The following is a 14405-nucleotide window of genomic DNA, read 5'->3' as shown; positions in this document are numbered from 1 at the left end:
TGGTGTATATTGGGTAGAATTTAGATTATTTAAGGGGACAGCTCAACAAGAACTTGTTTACATTGGACTTGAAGGCTACCATGTCATATTCAACCGGGAAGCAGTTAATTTAGATTAATTGAACAATTGTTCTCATCTTGAGCATTATCTGCACAACTTTTCAGTAGATGTAACCCTCGACATTCGTTCGGTGTAAATGTCACCATGTTTTGCCAAAAAAAAAAAAAATGGGGGGGGGTAGGTCTGCACTCTAAGGTTTCTAATTTTTGGATCTAGTTGGAAGTATGTTTACACGAATAATAAAGATAATTTAATTATCAAGGAAATTCAGAGGATGTAATTTTTAGCTTATTATATGATTAAATTTTAAATTAAATCCATAAACAAATTGTAAGTTCTTAGAAACATAATATTTACGAAACTAAGAGGTTGCTGGTTTCAGTATAATTGTCATCCATTTTTTAACCAGATGTACTTTTTTAGTTTTTTGATATGTTATCATTATGACCGATATGAGATAAAGGGAGGAAAGCAAAAAAGGAAAAAAAAAAGAGGTAGGAAAGGAAGAGAAAAAGGGGGAAGAAAGGGAAGAGAGGTAAAAAATTGAAGATGTTTATATGTGAGAAGAAAAAAAAACAGTAATTTTTTAGGCTTTTTTTTTTTTTTTTTTTTTAACTCTTTGAGATGAGGCTTCATAATTTGTATATGCATTCTTTCGTAAACTATTATCCCCATCTTCATAGTTGTTGTTTCACCACGTTTCGGCCAACTCATCCTCTGACCTAGTCAGGTTATTAACCATGACTGGATAGAAATGCTGAGTCTTGTGACTATTGTTGCATATCAGTAATGCTGTTAACACGGTACTGAGTTGAACCCTACTTACTTGTGTCGGGTAGCTGCAGAAATGGTTACCTTCTCCTAGCCATATTGCCTCAAGTAACAGCACTTAAATGGATACTCTACTCCACTAGATCAGATTAATTTTAGTCCAGGATCTGATAAGATCAAGGGACCAGAAATAATAATAATATGTGTGTGTGTGTGTGTGTGTGTGTGAACAAAGATGGCTGACATAGCAAACACGATGTTGAGTCTTCTATGGACTTTTTTCTTCTTGTAGCATTATACTGTCATGCATTTTTTCTAAGCAAATAATTTCTAATTTTTGTGAAGAGTATATGCACGAAAAAAAAAGACAGCATTGACATAATAATAACCGTTTGTTTCTATATAATGAAACGGATCTATAAACAAAATGTACCGAAATTTTAACATGCTGGAGGAGCCATTTTGCATGAAAAATAAATATTTGGATCTTGGAATGTAACTATATTTACATTCCAAGATCCAAATATATATATATGAATACTGTTATTCTTTATATTCTATGTATGTATGTGTATATATAAAATAAATACGCATCAAGTGCTCTTGAAAGACAAATTACAACATAATTTTACAAAAATAAACAAATATTTACATGTTACAGCATGTTAAAACAAGTTGGAGAAAGAAAAATCAGTAATAAAGATACTAGCTCTTGCACTGCTATTTAGTGACATATGTAAAGAGTCCATAGTTTCTGAGGAAAGTCTGAGGTTATATCGGCAGAAACGTTGTGAGAAAAAGAATGAAGACAAGTAATGCAAACTAACATTTTTTTGTTAGAATCAATAGCATTTCGTGATCAAATTAATGAAAATCAAAATCGATTTTTTATCATTTGAAATTTAAACTATTTTAATGTTTTTATTTCTTTTAATGATTTATTAAAAAAAACAAAAAACAAAAAAAAACAATCGAAATAAAGTTTAATCAATAATAAAAAGAAAAAACAGTGATTTATTTTTTCTTAACCAGTTTTTTGTTTTGTATTTTTTCTAATAACATTAACTAACTTAACGTTTCTGGATGAAATAAAATCAATGCAACACATTTTAAAGTATCATCCGATTCTTATCTAGAATTAAATCTAAAAAAAAAAAAAAAAAAAAAAAAAAAAAAAATGCAGAAAAATCTTTATGGTGTACGTATTTGTCATGGAATGAAAATGTCATATTCCAAAAATTATATAAATTGAGCAAGTAGGTTTCTTTTTGAAGAAAATAATTTTTTTACGATTTCTAGCGATTTTAATGGTAAATTGTTGCTATTAAATGCTGACTTTGATCTCAGTAGTTCGAATTGAGTTGTCTCCTCATTTATTTAACATGACGGATGAAAACACGTCTCGTTTCCTTATAAAATTTGATTTTCTTAGTTAAAAAAATACTTGATCAATTTATGTGATTTTTGGAATATTTTCTGCATAATTTTTCTACGTTTTTTTTTTTTTTTTTTTTTTTAACTCAGTTGATTTCTGGACTTGCACTTATCATTTCAATAAAATGAGTACATTTACTTGACCTCTAGGTCACTGTAGCAAAGTGAGACGCAAAGTTAGTTTATAGGGTGGAGTGGGGGAGGTCCAGCTGACCCCTAAATAGAGGGAACTCTGGATTTGAGTACAAAAATTGATGTTCAACTACAGGTGTACCCCAACTGACCGGCCATAAACAAAGCTCCTTTTTGGAGACCAACACCATCATCTCTTCCGATCCCCGGGTTAGGCCACCCTCTGAGGTAGGTAGTTATTTCATTGGATGCTCATTTGTAAAGAATACTAAGGTATTTACCTGCTTCAACCTCATCTCCCGTTAGAGGTCAGTGTTTAATGTGTGTGTGGGGAGGGGGAGGCCCGGCTTCCCAACAGGACACACTATTTTTTTTCTTTTTTAATTGACTTAGAAGAAAATATACTACACTTTGAATTATTTATTCGTAATACACTTTTTGGTACTTGTGCAGTTTATGAAGCATATGAAAATAACAATGGCTTTCATCAAGTTTAGTTTGTCTTTGATGACATTCTCTATCAACTGGTCTGATTATATATATATATATATATATATATATATATATATATATATATATATATTGGCAGCAAGTCATTATTCAAGCACGTCTGATTGAACATGACAAAGTTATTTTTTCCGATTTTTTGGGGTATCTTTTCAATTCACCAAATGGTCTTTTTATTTCAGCTGCTATGCTGTATATTATGGCACACAAAAGTTGTTGTTCAGCCATATTTTTCTCAAGCGCTTTCTATCGATACATCCGATCATGATCATTATCAGGGGCGATTGATATATATATATATATATATATATATATATATATATTAATGTTGGGATGATTAATTGGGATCGGAAGTCAGAAAAATTGTAAGTTTTGGGGGGTATCAGAATTGGTATCAACAAAATTTGTGCCTATTTTCCGATGCCAAAAACGATTCCTTTAATTATCTTTTTTTTTTTTGATTTTGTTTAAAACAAAATCTTCCACTGCTGGTAGTAGTAAGACAATCAATCAAATGTGGCAACAGTACTCCATCCTCGGACGTACTTGGCTCTTATATATTTTTTTTTTTTTTTTTTTTACACAGTGATCACCACTTATCAAGGCCCGGAAGCCACTCAGGGATAAGGGTTATTGCAAGTACATTAAGTTAGTGTGGAGATTTGATGAAGTGTTTAATTAAGGGGGCGGTTCATTAGGAATTTGTTAACATTGGACTTGAACACATCCAAGTTGTAGTCCGGTGGGAAGCAGGCAGACGGAACAGAGTTCCACAGGCGTGCAGTTCTAAGAAAGAAGCTTTGTTCATGGAATCTGCGTTTTGATTTAGGCACAGATATAGAGTGGGGGAAATTTTTCACAGTGGATTCAACTAGACGGGTGTTTTTCGTGAAAAATTGGCGAGGGGGGACCAGAGATTGGAGTTCAGACGAGCGCCTGCCATGGAAATAACGATAAAACAAGGATAGGCTCGCAATGTCTCTTCTGTGGGAGAGAGGTTGCAGGGTAGAGAAAAGGGCATCCCCCACTAAGCCACGAAGTCTATTTTGCACTCTGTCAAGGCAGGATAGGCTGTTTTTAGCAGCTCCTGCCCAGATATGGCAACAGTATTCCATCCTTGGACGTACTTGGCTTTTATATAGATAGAGAATTGCATCAGTAGTGAGATATCTTCTGGAGCGGTAGAAGGATCCCACCATCTTTCCAGCGACCTTGGCAACAGACTTAATGTATGTGTTCCATTTCAGATCAGGAGTAAAGGTCAAACGCAGAAGCTTGTCAAAACACGGGGCCTCACCCAGACGAGAGCCATCCATCACAATTGATGCCAGCTGGGGATCAGAGCGTTGATGACGTAAGGATAGGAGTTTGGTTTTGGATGCATTAAAAGGTAACCAGCCACATCTTCCCCCACTGAACCACTCGCTCGAGATCAGAGGAGAGAGAATCAGAGAGAACTTTGTCATTTACAGCCTTTGATGTGTTGCCGTAGATGGTCGTGTCATCAGCATAGATGTCAACGAATGATTTAATAAAAAATTTGATGTACGTTTTCCTTCTCAGATCAGGAGTAAACGTCAAACCTTGAGGTTTGTCAAAAGATGGAGCCTCTCGAAAACAAGAGCCATTCCTTTTGATTGATGCCAGATGGGGATCAGAGCGTTGATGATGGAAAGATAGAAGCTTGGTTTTAGATGCATTAAAATTAACCAGCCACCACTTTCCCCATTGCACCACGTGATCAAGATCAGAGGAGAGAGAATCAGAGAGAACTTAGTCATTTACGGGCTTTGAAGTGTTGCCATAGATGGTAGTGTCGTCAGCATAAATATCCACAAATGATCTTAGGATGTGATTTGGAAGATTATTGATGTAGTTCTGGAAGAGAGTTGGGCCCAGGATGGATTCCTGAGGGACGCCAGCATTAAATACTGTGAGCTTGTGCAAGTTAGTGATGTCTTGTTGTCTCTTCTTACCGATGTTGTCAATAACTCGTCTAGCACAGACTAAACAATACCGGGTTATCTTTACAATTCGTGTCTCCACCAAACTTCCGGTTGCTGCTTCGTTTTTAATTGAATTTTTACAGTATCTTCTGTTTATTAAATTGTTAGGTAAAAGGGTGCTTGTACAAAGAAAGACGACAGATAGATTTAAAAAATAAATAAAATAGCAGGAACAACGGTCATGACTCAAATTGATTATTTTAGAATATGGTAATTTTTAATTTTTTCTTTTTTGCTTATTCATTATTTAATTATTATTTTTTTATTTTAAAAAATATTTTTGATATAAATTTATGAAAACAGAACTGGAAATAATTAAAATTTTTATTTCATTAAAGTATTGTTTCATGAAACCGTGCTGAAATAATAGCATTATTATTTAGAAAGCCATTCTTAACATGGGGAGAGTAGGGTGTTTTGTAACTATTCTGTACTTAATCTGTAAAAATATTTTTGGTGTGAAATAAAATAAAATTTTAAGAAAATGTCGGTCACCGATAAAAAAAAATTAAATTAAATTTAGATTTTGAAGACTTTAAAACGTAAATTACAACTTTATTTTGGAAATAAAAAATATAAGACCAAAAAATCAATTTTTAGTCGCGTGCAAGCGACTCTATAAGTCACTCCATCGGTCTGTCCGTAACACTTTTGTGCTTGGCCTTTTTGGTTAAGATCAAAGGTCTGTTGTTCTTAGCTTCCTAAACTTTTCTTGGCCTTTTGGCCAAGATCAAAGTGTAGTATCTGTTCTTACTACATGCTGTACTTATTGTGATATAAAGTGGGGGATCACTTTATTGTATTAATTTAATGTAAAATGATCACCCACTTTACAACCAGTCAGTTTCAAAGCCATTCAAGTCATTCTCCAGATCATTCAAGTTGTTTTTGAAGGATTCCAGTTATTTTTTAAGCATACAAGTCATTCCTAAGGTCACTCAATTCATCCTTTAGTTCATTAAAGTCATTCTAAGTCATTTACTTTTTATTTATTTAAGTCATTTCAGCTCATTTTTCGGTCATTTTAGTTTATCTTTAAGAATTTCATGTCAATCCTACATTCACGCATTCATTCATTACACGAGAGCATGCGGCTAATGGCTATCGGCCTTGTTTTATTTCAAACCATAGGTATGTCACTGCTTTAATCTATATTGAATAAGTACATTTTATTATTCCTCCTCCGGTCTTAAATATCCAGAGTTTGGACATGAAATAAAACTTTATTTAAATTCCTAATATTAATTTAACCATACTTCAACATGTTATCCTAGTCCTAAACCAACATATAAACAATACCTTAACCAAATATGAACTCCTCCCTCTCAAACCAATCAGTTTAAGATTTTGCTGCTTCTACTGCATGAATTTTTAAATTATCCCCTCTTCCAGTAACAATGAAATGGAAAGCATAGTAATGTCCTTTTTAATTATTCTGAGGAGTAACTTTCAGTAGATATAACCTTAATTAACTAACCCATTAACATTAACTACCTATGCGGGGGTCGCAGAAATACCTGGTTTAGCACCCAAGTACAGGGCTAACCCTCTCCGGTGCTGATGGACCCTTAGATATTCTCAGGTCATCCATCTAGAAGAAGGAAAACTCTGAAGCTAAACCCTGAGAAGAGAGGCCTCTTCAGTCCTCAATGAAGACCTTCCTAGAGCTGGTGACTAACAAATTATTGGTTTGCAAACCTAAACTGCTTAAGTAGATAAGCTCTGTCTATCACCCGGCTTTCATACTCCTCCTTTGCCTATTAGCCAGGCACAGAGGTGCAATCACAGGGACACTACAAAAACACCCAGTTGTGGACCTTGATTCCTAACTAGGGCAATGAACACCATTCCCCACTCCCGCCACATCCCATCCCCTAAAATTGGGAAATTTGGGGGTGCTTGAGTGGCAGATATGCCAATGCAATTGGATTGGGCTGATTTTTGTCTGATGGGTTGAGGGTATCAGATTTACAGTTCTTGGCTGAGGTTTCTGACTGATAGTACAGGAGCCCTAACTCTTTGGTAGCACTTAGAGTGGCTACTTCATCACATCAACAGTTGGATAATATCGAAATGGTTGTAGTGTCATGTTGCGCATGGAAAGAGACCTTGCACCCATCTCTGGTGGGTTTTCCCCGAGGCAACAATCCTGTAAATGAGGAGTCAGCTGATGGTCTACTTGTGTTGCATGTTCGGTATTCTGGTCAACCACTTTGTCCAGCACCTCTTACCCTTAAACTTCTAAATAAAATAAAATGGCAGTTCAATCAAAAATTATGGTTAAACAAGGCTAACTCAAAACCAATTTGCCTCCTCCTTGCATTCACAAATATCCATGGGCTTAGAACTAATTTAAATGATGTAGATTCATTTCTCCGAGCAAACACCCCAGATATCTTAGCGCTAAGTGAAACTAACCTAAACTCCTCCATTCTCTCTAACTACTTTAACATGCCTGGTTATCTCTCACTTTGCCATAAGGACTCAGACAGACATATGCATGGACTTGGAGTCTATATTCAAAACACCCTCCTCTTGACTAGAGAAACAAAACTAGAATCAGACGACCAAGCCTTTATGTGCTTTAGACTTAACATGCAAAATAACATTAGCTACTTATATTTTCTCTACCGCTCTCCCTAGATCCAGGACTGTACCCTAATCAACCAAGTCTCTGACAGCATAGATACAGCACTCTCCCTCGATACTAGCACACAAGGACATGTATTTGGGGACTTCAATGTCCACCATAGTAATTGACTTGGGTTCTCTACTTACAGACGCAGCTGGTAGCATGCGTAGCTTCTTTTTATCTTGTTCCCCGTCACAGACGGTTACGTTTCCGACACATTTCCCAGATCAGCAAGACCAACATGCCTCACTTCTAGATCTATTTTTGACCACAGTACCTGATGATTGTGTAACGAATGCCCATAGCCCACTTGAGAATGCTGATCATGCTGTGATAATGGTAGAAATTGCCCTTAATTTTTGACCCAAAACTGAAGATCCACTGCTCAAAACAAGATATTATAAGAAGGCTGACTGGGAAGCCATCGGGGATCTCATCAGAGATGCCTCATGGGGAAACATCTTTTCTCTTCCCACTGAACAGTGTGCAAAAGAGACCACTGAATGGTTCAAAACGGCAATTGAAGCACATGTTCCCACATGGAATCCAAAAGCAAACTCCACTCTCCTCAACGGTTTACTTCTACTTGTGCAGCTGCCATTGCTCAAAGGCAGAATGCATACTGCAAATTTAACTGACATAAGTCCAGTACAGACAGCCAGAAGTTTATAGAAGCTAGAAATAATTGTAAGAAAGAAATAACGACAGCTAAGAGAGAATATACTGAAACCACCAGAAAACGTATCAAAGCACAGAAATTAGGAACCCGTGATTTCTGGAAAATCTACAACAATGTAGTAAATAATGGGCAATCAACAATTCCCCCACTATTCAATAATCATGAAGTTTTTTGCACGACAACCGAGAAGGCTGACATACTTGCCAGTCAGTTTGCCTCAAACTCCACATTGGACCCCGCTGATCACTTCCTCCCTGACTTTCCTTTGCAGATAGACGCCACACTAGATGATCTGAAAATCACCCCTTCTCAGGTGCATGATATCATAAAAAACCTAGACAGCTCAAAAGCATGTGAACCAGCTTTATCCTGGCTGTGCTATTAAAGAAAATGCTCCGCTGAGGTTGCTCCAGTCTTCTCCAAACTATACAACAAATGCCTTAATAAATCTTACTTTCTTGACTGCTAAAAAACTGTTTCTGTGGTACTAGTTTACAAGAATTCTGGCGAAAGAACTGACCCATTAAATTATCACCCCCCATTAGCCTCTTCCTGCTTTTCACAAAAATATTTGAGTCCATAATTAACCAAGCTCTAGTCCATCACCTTACAGCTGCTAAACTTCTGACTGATGAACAATATGTATTTAGGCAAACCCGTTCTGCAGCAGATACAATAACTGAATAACTCTGAACATATATACCATACACTGGACAAAGCAGGTGAGAGTAAAGCAGTAGCTCTAATGATATCTAAGGCTTTTGACAGGGTATGGCACGATGGTCTTCTCAGGAAAATCAGATGTTACAGTATGACTGGACGAATAACTAAAAATTAAATCTTAAGCAAGAGAAGAATCCAGGTTGTCCTCGATGGTTGTACATCTAAACAATATGATATAAATGTGGGTGTACTTCAGGGGTCTATCCTTGGACCTTTATTATTCCTAATATTTATAAACAATCTCCCGATAAAATTGTTTCTGAGATGGGTATATTTGCTGATGACACCACGCTCTATAACAGGCACAAGGGGAAAACAAATGAACACATATCCAAGGAAATGGCAGAGACACTAGAAGATAACCTCCAATTTGTAGTGGAATGGGGACAAAAATGGATGGTCACATTCAATGCTGCCAAGACTAAGCTTGTTTCCTTCAATAATTACAAGAAACCTTCTCAACCACCAATAGCTGAGACTAAAGATACATTACCTGAAAGTACTTCTTTCAAACTCCTCGGCCTAACGTTCAGGAACATGAGCTGGAACAGATATATTGAGAACATTGCCAAGGCTGCTGTGAAGAAGGTGGGCTTTCTCTACCATGCTAGAAAGCTACACACGCCTGAAAGTATCCTGTATTTCTACAAAGCCACCATTCGCCCATGTATGGAGTACTGTTGTCACATTTGGGCTGGTGCATCTGCTACTAGTCTTTCGCTCCTGGATAGGGTTCAAAAGAGAGTCGCCAACCTGATAGGTTCTAAACTGTCATCAAAGCTTAAACTTCTGTCCCATCGACGAAATGGTGCATTCCTCTGCCTGTTCTACAAGTATTTTAATGGTGAATGCTTCGACGACCTACAAGCCCTTGTACCCCTTTGACGTAAATACCCCTGACAAACAGCAAAGTCCCACCCCTACACAGTAGAGGTCCCCAGATGTACGAAAACCTTCTACTCTAATAGTTTCTTCCCTAGAACAGCTAGACTTCGGAACTTCCTTCCGGGTTCCTGTTTTCCCAACTGTACTGACATGCAGAAGTTCAAGTGTCATGTGAACGGACACCTTGCTGCTCAACTCCCTGCAAAGTATCCCTGCAAATTATGCCCCCGATAGTAGTCCTCTACGTCAAAGTGGCACTGTGCCTTGTTTGAGGTAAAAATAGAATTTTTAAAAAATTATCCAAAATATGGGCGAAAAGCAAATGAAATAGGTGCAATTTTTCAACGATCTTTAAAACATGGCTGAAGTTGTCGTTAGATTTTACTGTTTTTACCACATGTTAAGGAAAAAAATAAAAATGAAATTGTGTGTGTGTGTGTGTGTGTGTGCGTGCGCGCGAGCGCTTCTACATAATCTGAACCGAACTAAACCTAAAACTTGGATTATGGTTAGGTTAGAGTAAAAAAAAAAAAAAAAACTTTATTCGTGCAATATAAATCAACACAATGAAAAGTTAAAATGTTTCTACAAAAAATTGAACCGAATAGTTTGTTTTTCTTTCTTTTTTTTTTTTCGTCTTTAACTCGAACCTAACCGAAAGTTTTAGTTTAGTTCAAATTCTGTAGAAGCACCTGTACCCAAAAGTAAAAGTTAAGAGTATAAAAAAAATTGTTTTGTTTTTTTACCTGCTCCAGCATAATATAAACACCCCCAACCTCCCCATGTTAAGAACGGCTTTCAGAATACCCTCCCAACACCGAAAGCTTTTCTTAACATGGGGAGGTTGAGGGGTGTTTATACTACGCTGGGGCACTGGGGCAGGTCGTAAAAAAAAAAAAATGCCAAATGTAACGTAAAATAACTATCCATTTTCCGACCAGAGTTTTTTGGTAACTCAGAACGGGTAACGATTTCTTTCTATTTTCAAAATGGCCCTTTTTTATGTGTGTTTATGCACTTATGTTTTAAATAGTATTTTCCAGTTAAATTCAAGTTTCTCGTGTCTTTTTTTTATATTAAATTGGTAGATGGAAGTACAGAATGGTTACAAAACACCCTCCCTTCCCCATGCTAAGAATGGATTTCCCGCAGGCTAACATACCCTTTTTTTTTTTTTTTTTTTAAATTTCAGAACTATTATATTTTCGATTTCTTTCTCATTATCGCCCCTACCCTAACTTTTTAATTATTTTTTTCTATTTTACGTGTTACAAACACCAATTTAGGGTTCGTGTTAGATTTAATGAGGGGCATCTTATTTTTTAGCGACTTGCTTTTTTTCTGTGTAATATAGTACGAAATAACCATTTTAAATTACAAAAAAAATAGTTACTCGTTCTGTCCGACGCTGTATAATGAAAAAAATGAGTGATCATCATGTAATATTTAATGGAGTCTAAAATAATATGTTCATGTATTTTCCCCCCAGGTAATTCCAGAGTGTTGACGTAATCGAACGAAAGAAAAAGAAATAAATAAACTCACTTCTATTTTTTTTTTTTTTTTTTTTTTTCACTGGCAGTGTGGGGGCAAAGAATAAAATTTGAACCAAACCATAGATTGTCAGTAAGTTAAATAAATAAATAAATGAAATAAAAATTCAATAATACTGAGAATAAAACTTTTTTTTTTTTCAAATCTAATTATTAGAAAATGTGGTTATGTTGAAGTTTTTAGCTTTAAGATGGCTGCTACTGAAACATTATCTTCTTAACCAAATTAGTTATAGGGAGTTGGACGGAGGAGTGCACTACTGCATCAAGGTAAGCCCCCATTAAAATGTGTATATTTTCGTATTTGAAAATTATCAAATAAACACTTAATAATAATAATAATAATAATTACAATAATTTGGTTCAATTAATAATGGGCATTTTGCAGTGTAAAAAGGTGATAAAAAAAAATAAATAAATATATAACTGTTACCAAAGGCAAGATAAATTACCCGTCTCCGTCTACCTACCTAGATAAGGTTTTGTTTTCACTTATTTTAAAGCGTTTTAGTTTGAAGCAAAAAGTAGTATCAAGTCTTCAGTTGGTACAAAAAAAAAGGTAAAACTATACAAACACCGTGACAGCGAATTAACCCTAACCCTAAACCTAACCCTAACCCTAATCCTAACGCTGTCACGGTGTTTGTATAATAATACCAAAAAAAATGCCCAAACACTACCTTAATTGCGGTATTGTTTGATCATTAAACTATTAAGTGAAACAAACTGTTAGAAAACTAGAACTAATTTGGTGAAACTAATAGCGTTTCAATGGTAGTCATTTTAAAGCTAAAAACTTCAATAGAAGCGGAAATATAACAATTCCAAGGCTTACTGAAAGGAAAAGTGCTTCTACAGAATTTGAACCGAATGAAACCAAGCAGATTTTTTGTGGAACGAAATCTAAAGTTCGGTTCAAATTCTGTAGAAGCACGAAAAACAAAGCAAAAAAAAGTATTAATATTTTTTTTTGTCGTTGTTTATTTATTTATTATTTTTAAGGAGGGACTTTTCAACTTACCTCATGAGCTTTAGGTACCTTGTGTCTACACACATGACGTCCATGGGTTAGGGTTAGAGTTAGGGTCAAAAGCGTGACCGTGAGTCCAGCTGCCAAGGGGGTCGGTATGTATCCTCGTTTTGCCGTTTTTGATCCGGATAACACGAAAAGGCATAATAAAGATAGCCATGAAGTGACCTGAGTTGTTGAAGTTAATGCATGGTCAGATGTTTGGGATATGAAATCAGTCACAAAGAATAACAATATTTTTATTACTATTGGTAATAATAATAAAAGTAATAATAGTAATGATAGCACCACGATTGACCGCGAAGAAGAATAGGTAAGAATAATCCCAAAGAAAAAGGAGGATTCCGTCAATGTTTTTTTATCGTTCTGGGATCGATTCCTGACCATGGCGATAAGAATAATAATAGCAATAACAATAAATTAATTCTTCTTAGCATTGCCGGTTTTAGCTTTCAAATAAAAATAAATCAAATTTGTAAAAATCTATCCAAAAAATAAAAACGGTAACTAAAACAATAAACAGTAGTCCGTGAAAACATGACGCGCTTTAAAAAAAAAAATAAATAAAAAAGATGAGGTTAAAAAAAGAAAAAAGCGGGGAAGGAAGAATGATACAGTTTTTCTTATCTTCTTTTTTAAATTTAAAAAAAAAAACAAACAAACAAAAATGACGTTTAAATATCACATTTAAGGGTCTCTCTTATTTCTTCCTTTCTGGGAGTCATTGCTATCACCAGATCGATCTAAAAACGAACCCCCTAAACGTGTGAGGGTTATTTTCTGTCTCTCTCATGTCTGAAGAAGACCTCCAGTCAGTGCGACCTCCTCCCGGAAGCAGAATATTAACGGAAAGAACAGCAACTTGACGAAGAGGAGGAATGATCGTACTCCAACTACTAATAATAATCGACTAATAATAATCGACTGCAGCTGCTATAATACTATTACTATTACACATACCAACACTATTACAACTACAAACAAACTGCTACATACCGGAGTCATCGCAATGCCGGTTTAGGCGAAGCGTGGTTGGGGATCCCGCGCACACACCCTTGCAGGGGTTATCCGTTGTCTCTCGTAACTGAAAGGATGCCTTACATACATGCATATATATATATATATATATATATATATATATATATATATATATATACCCACGCACATATATATAATATACACATATTATATATGTATATATACCAACACACATATATATAATATACACATATTATATATGTATATATACCAACACACATATATATATATACACATATTATATATGTATATATACCCACACACATATATATATAATATACACATATTATATATGTATATATACCCACACACATATATATATAATATACACATATTATATATGTATATATACCCACACACATATATATATAATATACACATATTATATATGTATATATACCCACACTCATATATATATAATATACACATATTATATATGTATATACACACACACACACATATATATAATATACATATATTATATATATATATATACACACACACACACACATACATATATATATATATATATATTTATGTCACACTCATACTATTTTATATGCGTTGCTTCCATTCAGTCTCGAAAGACAATGGTCACCCCCTGTAAGGGTAACTGAGCGTGTAATTGTGAGTCAGGAGTTGCACAATTCTCAACCAATCTCACCTGAATCAACAATGCTTGAGTCCAGTGGCAAGTCGCGGAGGATTGGAAACAGATTGAGATAAGTGGAAAGCACATACAACACCTGGAATTCAGAAATGGTCACCCATTTTAGTACTAACCAGGCTCAATGTTGCTTACCTTCGGTGATCTAACAGCAACTGGTGCATCAATGTATCATATTTATAGATATGAACGTAGATGGCTTGAGATAGTTGCTTGTCTAGCCGCATTGATGAGCTGTGAAACAGCGAAACAGTGCTGTATGTGAAAATTTCTATTTCTATGTCTATC

General features: G+C 35.3%; 1 protein-coding gene and 1 pseudogene across 1 annotated transcript in view; one reads left to right on the top strand and one right to left on the bottom strand.

The window, feature by feature from the left end:
- Positions 1 to 13309, bottom strand: part of LOC145259978 (leishmanolysin-like peptidase) — a 109674-nt gene extending 96365 nt beyond the window's left edge. Inside the window, exon 1 of the mRNA XM_080117970.1 lies at positions 12400 to 13309. The gene's annotated coding sequence lies outside the window, so the exon portion shown is untranslated. The remainder of the gene's footprint in view (positions 1 to 12399) is intronic.
- On the top strand, positions 5615 to 5740 carry LOC145260026 (U2 spliceosomal RNA; annotated as a pseudogene).
- Positions 13310 to 14405: the final 1096 nt, after the last annotated feature.

The sequence above is a fragment of the Euprymna scolopes genome, chromosome 35 (genome assembly GCF_053919585.1).
Source record: "Euprymna scolopes isolate OS-2025 chromosome 35, ASM5391958v1, whole genome shotgun sequence".
Lineage (NCBI taxonomy): Eukaryota > Metazoa > Mollusca > Cephalopoda > Sepiida > Sepiolidae > Euprymna > Euprymna scolopes.
The sequence above is the reverse complement of the archived record's forward strand: the minus strand, read 5'-3'. Positions and strand labels throughout refer to the sequence as shown.